Genomic DNA, 11,371 nt, shown 5'->3' on the forward strand with positions numbered 1-11,371 from the left:
AGTGAGTGAGCTGGGTGGGCGGTCTACCCCCCTCTTAACTATCGAAGGATTGGTGACACCTCATGCAAAAGTTTAGGGGTAGATTCCTGCTATACTGAAAACATATATCCATAGTAAATACCTCAGGTTTATATAGTTAGGGAAAATATAAATAACTTTCAAATTTGTCATATTCACTAAAAAAAAAATTGTGATTTTGTTACCAAAGACACTGGTAATTCTTGGATGAAAGGGATTCAAAAGTGTATGTTTAGGACAAAGGCTGACTAGGTTTGGCAACACTGTCTTCCTTCAGACTTGAATATTTTCATGTATTTATTTAATCTATTTTTTCCCTAATTTCCTTCAGGTACTGAATTTGGTGTTCAGACAGAGGTTATGCAAATAGACTTTTGTGGTGGTCAGTCTGTTTACAACAGTATTGACAAAACTCTTTCCCAGAAAGATATAGGAATTTTAGGTAAGTTAAATTTTCATTTTTTATTCTATCTTTGAAAAATTATTGCAGCAGTTGTTTCAAAATTGTTATTATCAGTTATTTTCAAGTACACTTACAGTATAGCTATTAAACTCTGTTCATACGCAAAGAATAAACCTCTTACTGAAATTTTCTTATCCAATACAGTCTAGTGTGGTTAGCCAAAAATTGTCAGCAATAGGTAACAGTTCTGTCTTGTTCTTTTGATCCTGAGATCCTATGAGGCCAAGGTCTTCATCTATCCCTATTTTTCGTGATTTTGTGGGCTTTCCTACTGGTCTCCTTCCTGTTACTTCTATATCTACTGCTTTTTAGACCAATTGTTCCTTATCTATTTTCATCACAAGCCCAAAATGTCTCAATCTTTGATGTATTGCATGACTCTAGCCACACTGTACTCTACCAGATAATTCTGAAAATTTTACATTGTTTGCTGTTACCTTCAATTTCAAAATTCAGAAAGCTTGATTTTTTTCTTATTCTCATTGCCTATATGCGCTTATGATATTTGTATTCTGTCAGAATATCAGTAATATGCTGGTATCCTAATCTTTTAAACAAATTACTAAAAATGGTCTTGTTTGTAATGATGTAAGATAGATATACAGTTATAGTTTGTGCTTGTCTATTCTCTATAAATCTTTGCTAGTATTTTTAGCATTGTCTCATGAGTTAAGTGTACTGCAGTATTAACTGGTTTTCAGTATCTTTTCATTAAAGAAGTCACTATGCCATATTTCCTAAGACTAAAAGTATTTTTTTGCTTTTAATGGAGCTGTAGGATGAGTTTCCTTGAGCGTTATGGCTGTTAAAACTTGCAGGTTTAAAAATGGATGTAATGGTACCTCAAAGCAACTATCATATCTCTTGTAATTAATTCTTTGAACCTCCCCTAATGTTCATATTGATAAACATTACCAAATGGTAGTTTTTCTAGTCCGAATCCCCAAAACCTGCCCAAACTTTTACCATATGGGCAACCCTGATACCTTCTATTCCATTCCACCGTTTGTTACACCAACAGCTGGATAGAGAGTTCATTTAACACTCATGTCCGTCGAATTTCAACTACCTTATTTTCTTCAAGTCGTTGTGGGTTCTTTTCATACCAATTACCTATGTTTAGTGGCGCCGCATGATCCTCATTTGATTGCCATGAATTGGGTGATCATTTGGGCAATCCATCGTATTCCTCTTCATGGAGTTCTTAAGATTTGCCAGGTATTCCCCCATTCCATCTCAGTCTGGAGCCACCTCACCTGTGGAATTCGCATGAATTGTAAGGAACATTATGAAAACAGTAATAGCAGAAGTAAGGTTGTTTTATCTTTATTCAAATGGAAAATTATGTTGCTCTTGTCCCAAAATAAATTGCTGCATACTTCAGTAATCATATGTCATTGCAGCAGGAAGGGCTTTTGTAGATAAGACTAAAGGCCACGGTTAAAGAAAGGGATTTCAATACACCTGGCTTTGCACCCCCCCCCCCCACTTCAAACTGTTGTTTTTTTTTCTGTCAACTTGTTTGCCTTCTAGTCAATGTTTGTTCCTTACTATCTGTTGTTGTAAAAAACTAAGTCTTTTCTACAGAACTTCAACAAAGATACTGTTAAGTAATAGAGTGATGGAAAAATTAGAAATACCTATTTATGAATGCTAATAATGATTCACTTTCAGCGCCTCGTTATATACTTGTCAACAATACCCAAGATAAGGGTACAACAGATCCCTTGTCTTGTGAACCCCTACATGGCATATTCCTAGGGGGAACAGGTCTAGGTCCATGCCTAGCTATAATTAACCCATAAATTTCTTTTGTACTCCTGCAACAGTATTATTATTATTGTTATTATTATTATTATTATTATTATTATTATTATTACTAGCCAAGCTACAAGCCAAGGGCTCCAATAGGGAAAAATAGCCCTGTGAGGAAAGGAAACAAGGAAATAAATAAACAATGTAAGAAGTAATGAAAAATTAAAGTAAGATATTTTTAAAAACATTAACGTTAAAACAGATAATTGATACATAACTATAAAAAGACTTGAGTCAGCCTGTTCAACATAAAAACATTTGCTGCAACTTTGAACTTTTGAAGTTCTACTTATTCAACTACTCGATTAGGAAGATCATTCTACAACTTGGTCACAGCTGAAATGAAACTTCTGGAATACTGTGTAGTATTGAGCCTCATGATGGAGAAGGCCTGACTATGAAAATTCATTGAATGTGTAGTATTACGAACAGGATGGAACTGTCCAGGAAGATCTGAATGTAATGGATGGTCAGAATTATGAAAAATCTTATGCAACATGCATAATGAACTAATTGAACGAAGGTGCCAAAGATTAATATCTAGATCAGGAATAAGAAATTTAATAGATCGTAAGTTCCTGTCCAACAAGATGAGAATCAACAGCTGAAGACCAGACAGGAGAACAATACTCGAAACAAGGTAGAATGAAAGAATTAAAACAGTTTTTCAGGATAGATTGATCACCGAAAATCTTAAAAGACTTTCTCAATAAGCCAATCTTTTGTACAATTGAAGAAGACACAGACCTAATATGTTTCTCAAAACTAAGTTTGCGGTCAAGAATCACACCTAAAATTTTAAGTCATACAAAGATAAAGAAACTTTATCAATGCTGAGCTCCAGATGTTGAGGAGCAGCTTTCCTTGACCTACTTACAATCATAATTTGAGTTTTGTTAGCATTCGACTTCATACCCTATAATTTGCACCATGCACTAATTTTAGCTAAATCTCTATTAAGGGATTCACCAACCCCAGATCTACATTCAGGAGATGGAATTGATGCAAAGAGAGTAGCATCATTTGCATATGCAACAAGCTTGTTTTCTTGGCCAAACCACATGTCATGTGTATATAAGATAAAAAATAATGGGCCAAAAACACTACCCTTTGGAACACCAGATACCACATTCCTATACTCACTATGGTGATCATCAACAACTATTTGAGATCGATTACTTAAAAATTCAATAATAATGCTCAGAAACGACCCACCCACTCCCAACTGTTTGAGTTTGAAAACAAGGGCCTCATGATTAAGACGGTCAAAGGCAGCACTAAATTCAAGGCCAATCATACGAACTTCCTGACCATAATCAAGGTAATAATGTACAGCATTGAAAATTATAAGAAAGGCATCACATGCTCCAAGGCCTTTACGAAAACCAAATTGCAAACTAGGGAGCAGATGATTACCTCCAAAAAACCTATTAAGACGTTTCTCCAAAAGACTTTATATAATATGGGAGTTATGGAAATTGGGCGGTAAGCAGTTGGACTTGAGCTACCACAAACACATTTACATAGTGGAGTAACCTTACCAATTCTCCAACAAGTGCTAAAAGCTCCTTTTCTTGCTGACTTGCGTAAAATGACAGATAACTTTGGAGCTAAGAAATCTGCAATCTTTATAAAAAAGAAAGGAAAAATACCATTTTGATCTACACCTCCATAAGCATCAAGGTCCATCAACAGAGCTATAATTTCACAAGATCAAAAATCTAAATTAGTTTAGCCTCAGGAAAACAGGAATCAAGAAGTTCGAGTTTCTCAATACTCTGTTTACTGTCAAACACATCAGTCAAAAGGGTTGTCTTTACCTTTGGACAGTGACTGACAGAGCCATCTGGTTTAAGTAAAGGAGGAACTGTTGCATATACACCAGAGTGCAGATTTAAGGGTAGTCCACCACTTGTTCCTGGGTTGTACAAGAAAGGGTTTCTTCTCTGGTTAGATTGTATTCCTTTTCAGTTGAAGCATAAACTCTCTGAGCAAAAGCTCTAAGCTGAGTGTAGTTATTCCAGGTTAAATCTGATCTGTTACCCTTCAAAAGATGATAGGCCTCCTGCTTCTGCAAATAAGCATGTCTACAGGCATCATTGAACCATGGTTTGTCCTTCACTCAATACCTTAGCACACAAGAAGAGATACGCCTATCAATTATGTTGACTAGATTCTCATTCAAAGGGACAACAGGATCAACACTACAATTTTGACCAGTTCAAGCCCTAAAGATCATGCATAATCCCATTCCAGTCTGCTTGAGATTTCATATAAATCTTACAAGAGTATGATACAGCAGGGACGGGCTGCTCAGTCTTCACTACTAATGAAATCAAGGCATGATCAAATGTCACAACTAGAGAACCAACCTTACTTGTTATAACGCCAGGGGAGTCAGTGTATACTAGGGCAGTCAGTGTATACTAGGGCTAAGTAGTTTCCAGACCTGTGAATAGTTTCACTTATGATTTGCTCACAGCCTGATTCAGAAGCAAAGTCTAAAGCTTTAAGCCATGGCAAATGGTAGGAGAAACAGAACTTAACCACTCCCTATGGTAAGTAATGAAATCACCAACAAAGACAAAAGAGGCCTTTCTATGATCTTCTTGTATCTTAGCCATAATTGTAAGAAGACATTCAAAGATAGAACCATCCATGTTTGAATTCTGGTATATTGAACACAAATAGACGTTGTTATGCCTACCACAAACTTTTATTACCTGAATCTCATGATATCCACTTTCATAGCAGGACTTATGAGAAGCAGGGTACTCCATCCTATTAAACCGGAGAACTTCAAGGTGAGGGTAGAGGGGTATGGTTCAGGCCTGTGACCTAATGACCATGTCATTAGCGTTTAATCTAGAGAAATATGGAAGGTATTTTTGTAGGTCTCATCATGATGATGAGTTATGATGAGGTTAGGTGAAATCTCAAGAGTTGTGGTCCCACCCAACATTTATCATAGTTTAGATATTGTTTTTTTTAGATTGGTGTTACAGTACTATGTTGGAAACCCGCATCTTCTGCAATCAGGTTGGGAATTAAAGCCAAAGGTCAGTTTCGTTTTCAAATAGAAAGATTAAAATTTGTTTGGGGTGAGCCAGAGATACGCTGTTTGACTGACGAGGTCGGTCAGCTGGTCACTAATACGGCTCCTGTGCGAATGGGTGACGCTTGGGTCGTGTGGGTTCACCTGTCTTCACCTTCCAAACAAGTGAGGGTCATGATGCGTGAGTAACCCAGTGGAGGTGCCATATCGGGACTTCAGGACTGGGCAATATATTGTTGTAAGGAGTGAGAATGGAGGCAGGATTTTGTACAGAATACTTAGAGAAATCTTGCTGTACTAAGGGAATGTACATACAATATTCCTACCTATTCTGGCTTGCTAAAAATTGGTAGTTTAAAGCCGAAATTAGCAATGGGTTGGTGCGATGGGCATACATCTTAAAATTAACTGACTTGAATTGGTACTAAGAGATGAAAGCTGCTTTCAAGTCAGCAGTATTAAAATTATATTCAAAACCAGTCTAGTAATTTATCTCGACACATGTAGTTTGAGGAAAGAACCCCCGTACGCCGGCGTAAGGCTTTTGCTGTGCGTGTGTACACTGTGACCTCACGAACATGGCGTACGCTATTGTCAACAAGTTTGGTTAGTTTAAAATAGTTCTCCCGATGTTTCGGTAAAGAAAACTTAATGTAGTAGAGAACGTTTAAGGGATAACAATAATATCAGGAGCGAGCCTAAAATACGAAAGAAAGAAGAGGAGTGAAGAAATTTTCTTCACGTGTCTCACTGACTTTTAAATTACTGGAACAGTATATCTTAATAGTAGTTAACAATGAATCACTTGTAAATTACAGACACACTAGGGGAGAACATACTTAGAAGGGAAAGGCTATATAAATAAGAGTGTTACAATACAAAAGGACAGCTATTGGACGTCTCGTGGTGTATCGACGCCAACCATGGCAGAGATAAGCCCTCCGTGGTAGGTTGGCCTACTGAGGGTTGCCCACTCACGACTGGAGTTTAAACTGAACTCGACTTGAACTTGGACTTAACTGCTTGATCGTGGTTTCCCAGTTGTTCTTATTTCTCACACATTGCTGGGGGTATGAGGGCTTGTCTGGCCTCTGGGTAGGGGTGGTAGGTGATGCAACCTCTTCTGGCCGGTTCTCCTCCTTTTCCTCCACTCTCCTCGGTGTACTTGTTGACATGGAAACAGATTCAGTACATGTGTACTTGGGTCAACGAATAGTTTACGATGATACAAGTTAGTTCAAACTGCTTTGCTAGTGCCCAGGGATCGTGGAGATGAGGTCATAGGTTGACAACCGCCGCTGTACTTTCTGCTCGTTTAGGTTAACCCAGTTTTTTTGTCATAGTTTACAATACGGAAATATCATTTGTAAATTAGTACTGTACTATAATGTACTGCTGGGTAAAGTATACAGTGCAGCACAGTAAATAAATTTGAGTTAGAATATGAAATGGTTTTCTTTACTGTATATATGAAAAGAATATTTACCACGATAAAACTTCATACCCGTACATCTTCATTCTCTCTCTCTCTCTCTCTCTCTCTCTCTCTCTCTCTCTCTCTCCTCTCTCTCTCTCTCTCTCTCTCTCTCTCTCTCTCTCTCTCTCTCTCATATATATTACTCAATGCAGTCAAATATATCGTACAGTGCATTGTACTGTAAATATTTAAGAAAACAATAAAATTACGTTCCTGAACTATTTTCGTGCGGTGACGGAGACATGTTGAAGGGAGACGAGTTAGCTGACACTTGGGATAATTCCCCATCATGGGATAACTCGGTGTCGTCTTATAGATTCTGCCAATTGTTGAGCTATTTACTTGTTATGCAGGCGCAATATTTGCCATCTTCACGCTATTTAGTTTCTTGATAACGGCTACTTTCTTTTCCATTGAACTGGCTTGCAATTACTTTACACTACTACCACTATTACCACTAATCTTACTGTCATTGCACTCCCACTAGCAATCTGTCTAAAAACACACACACACACACACACACACACACACACACACACACACACACACACACACACACACACACACACCCTGTTAACTAGCACTGGGCAGTCACTGAAATATATCTCCACTGTAAAGAGCTCAATGTTTGTATAATTAGGAAAAATGCAAATTATTTCCAAATATGTCATATGTGATAAGCAAAATGATATGATAGAATGAATGGTTCCTTGTACATTTAATTTTTTGGAGAATGAAATATTATAAATCAGAATTGTATTTAGAGAAAAGTATTCGTCCACAGTTAATGATTGTAGAAAGGTGACATCAAACATGAAAGGCATAGAAAATATGTCTGAAGATGATTTATGGGGTATGGTTAATGCCAACATTGGAGCTGTACCTGCTATGACTAAAATTGTTTTACCTGGTATGAAGGAACGTAAGCGTGGTGCGATCATCAATATATCCTCCATTGAAGGTTGCATTCTATTCCCTTTAAGGGATATGAACCCTGCAACGGAAGTGAGTAAAAATTCTATTTTTTCAGTATTTTCTGAATGTAAAATATTTGAGGGTGCCTATTTTTTGGAGGCAGAAGCTTATAGAATATCTATTGTCCATATCTTTTCAGCTACATATGATGGTGAAAATTTGGAAAGAGAGTACTAGGTGTTAACAGGCAAAGATACTAGTAGATTCTCATTTTAAAAGAAGATGAAAGATTTTAGTAGTCTGAAAATAGAATGACTGTAGGGAGAACACTAACAATTGCCAGTAAAGAAAATAGATAATGTGAAAGTTACAGCAGATACATGTCAAAACAATTTGAACCCTATAAACATATACTGCCTATAGTACACTTTATTTGCTCTATTGTAAATGGTTTTAAAAAATTTTCCTGCAATTTCTTTGGTCCCAACGTATCATTTTCTGCTTTCAATTTTCATCTATTTCATCACTTTTGCCACGAAACAGTCTTAACACTTTTCTTGTTCCAATTTTTACATCATACTTAAGAACAAATCTTTGTGGAAAGTTTTTGAGTCAAGGAATGTGATATGCTGACATCATTAAACTAAAGTTGTTCTGACACAGATACAAACCTTCGTCTTTTACCTTGCAGTAGTTAATAGTGAAGCTGGAAAACATGGTGGTTTAAACTTTAATGATGAGGTGTAAACAGGTGGCCTGTAATTACTGGCCAGTTGTAGGGAAGCACTGCCCCTCTGGTTGCTCACTTAGCTGACAGCCATCTGCTTGAACAGACATTCTTTCATTGGCCGGAGATTTGGTGCTTGATACATTATCTCAGCTTTACTCTTGGACCATTGTTCCCATTTATGATGCTAACAGCCTCTTTGGACATTGTCCTTAGGTTTCAGACAGGCTTAATGCTGGCATGTCAACTTCAACTCTTTTAGCTCACCAACATGCTGTCTTTGAGTCAAACTTTGCTGATTCTACAAATTGGAAGGAAACGGTATTAGGGGAAACGATCTTCTTCTAGAAGGTTTACCGTATCCTTCTATGGATACATGCTCTCCCGATGGCTGTTAAATCCCTTACAGGGAAGAACTCTGTCCGCCAGATTTGACCTGCGATCAGCTTGGTTTTATTTAACTTTAGCAGGCTTTACAATTAAACACGTTCATCCCTGTGGGAGACATGCTTGATGCTAACTAAGCATGCCTCCCAGAGACATGCTTAAGGCTAACTAAGCATGCCTCCCAGAGACATGCTTAAGGCTAACATGCCTCCCTATGGGACGTGCACCCCACATAAGATCCCTAGGTTGATGAGCAACATCTCTCTCAATACACACCGAGTGCATTAGGTTGTAAAGACCCGCTCTCACCTGAGCATGCCAGCTCTTTGGAATGCTAACATGTCTCATTTTCACAGGCACTGGCATGGCCATGGGCACACACCTGAACATGCCAGGGCACACATGAACGAACCAGTGTGCACCTTAATGCACCAGTGGTTTCTAACGCATGTGTAGGGTGACTAACCTATCCATACTAGACCTCTTTGGGTCTAGAATAGGTGGGTTGCCTAACACACTATTGTGTGTATCACTCTTAAGCGAGCTACTATAGTTATTGCGTTCATGATAGAGACTGTCTGAAATCTCTTTAGGAAGAAACTTTACGCCTATAAGAGCTTGAATGCATACCCAAACGTGGCCACTTACCTACCCAAAAGTAGTTTCTTTCGCTGACAATTATCAATTACCTCTGATAGAATTTGGGTCTCTCTCTCTCTCTCTCTCTCTCTCTCTCTCTCTCTCTCTCTCTCTCTCTCTCTCTCTCTCTTTTTTTTTTTCACAGGAACTTTTTTCTTCTGATCCAGAGTCTCCTACATCTCTTACATCTCATATACTGTACCTGTAAAGGATGCCCAAGCTATTTGGGAGAACATGACTGGAGATACACACACACACACACACAGAATGAATAAATGATTTGCAGTTCTCTGGTATCCTGACATGAGAGAGAGAGAGAGAGAGAGAGAGTGTGTGTTTTTTTTTTTTGCAAGGGGTTACAAGGATTTTGGATGTCTCAGACTTTTTAGTCCATCTACGGAGACTCCATTTGCTCTTTAGTAGAGCGATTTAGTTTAAGCAGTAGAGAGGTCTTATGATCTTGTCTAACTTATTCTCGAACTCGTTTACCATGTTACTATTTACTACATTCACTGGAAGTCTATTACAAGTATTTACTATTTTGTATGTAAAGGAATCGCCACATTGAGTAGAGTTGTATCTTTTCAATTACAGTTTGTATCCGTTACATCGGGACTTAATTGTGCCGAGCGTGAATAGATTGTTGTAATCTACATTTGTTGTTCCTTTAAGAATTTTAAATGCCTCTATCAACTGTCCTTTTAGTCGTCGAGTTTGTAGATCAAATAAGTTCAAACGTTCCATCCTCTCTGTATATCCAAATTGCCTTAGTGTTGGGACTAGTTTGGTGATCCTAGCTTGTTCTGCTTCTAGATTATCTATATGCTTCTGAATACTTGGAGCGGAGAGTTGGACTCTGTATTCTAGATGGGGTCTTACTAGTGATGTGTACATCTGTAGTATAGTGTCTTGATTTCTGTATTTGTATTGTCTTTTTATGTAACCTATTAGTTTCTGCGCTTTCTTTTCAGCTTTTATGCTCTGTTTGGTGAACTTCAAATCCTTGCTGATAATAATACCAAGATCTTCTTCCTGGTCCACACTTTCTATTTCATTACCCAGTAGTGAGTAATCTGATAGTGGGTTACTATAACCTATCTGCATGACTTTACATTTCCCACAGTTGAAAGGCATTTGCCATTTTCTGAACCATTCTCCTACCTTAATGAGATCCTCCATGTACCTTAGGGCAATGAGAATTTGTAGCCCAGATTACATTGAGGAGGAGTTCACTAAAATAGAAAAAATTGCAACAGATCTTTGTTATCCCAAATATTTCTTAGAAAAATGTATGAATAAGGCTAAGAAAACATTTTATAGTGTCCAATTAGAGAGAAAGGAAACAATTAATAATATGCTTTGTTTGCCATTTCATGTTTGTTTTTTAGATGTTATACCCCTTTTGAAAAAACTAGACATTGCTGTAGTGTTTAAATATAATTGTACATTAAAAAACATGTTAATTAAGAATAGTTCTGGAAATGATAATAATGTAATATATAGCATTCCTTGTTCAGAGTGTAACCTATTTTATGTTGGCCAAACATCAAAAAGTATACCAGTCAGATTAAAACAGCATCAGGTAGCCGTCTCCAGGGGTTCTCTTGATAATGCCTTGGCCTCCCACTGGTTAGGGTCAAGTCACAGAATTGGTTGGTCAAAGACGGAAAAAGTAATCCATGTAAATGACTATTTCCAAAGGAATATTGTTGAATCATTTTTAATCTCCTGTACTCAAGGTAGAAATTTGAATCTAGGCCCAGGTCTGTTTTCCGTTAATCCAGTTTTATCCTTTTATCTAAAATCTGACTTCTCTGGAATTATTAGGAAACTGACAGCTGTTGGATCCCCTTCTCTAGTATAAATACGATGTCT

General features: G+C 37.5%; 1 pseudogene; it reads left to right on the top strand.

The window, feature by feature from the left end:
- The window catches only part of LOC137619490 (inactive hydroxysteroid dehydrogenase-like protein 1), a 74,128-nt pseudogene that overhangs the window by 30,163 nt on the left and 32,594 nt on the right, over positions 1 to 11,371 (top strand).

This window comes from Palaemon carinicauda, chromosome 26, assembly GCF_036898095.1.
Source record: "Palaemon carinicauda isolate YSFRI2023 chromosome 26, ASM3689809v2, whole genome shotgun sequence".
Lineage (NCBI taxonomy): Eukaryota > Metazoa > Arthropoda > Malacostraca > Decapoda > Palaemonidae > Palaemon > Palaemon carinicauda.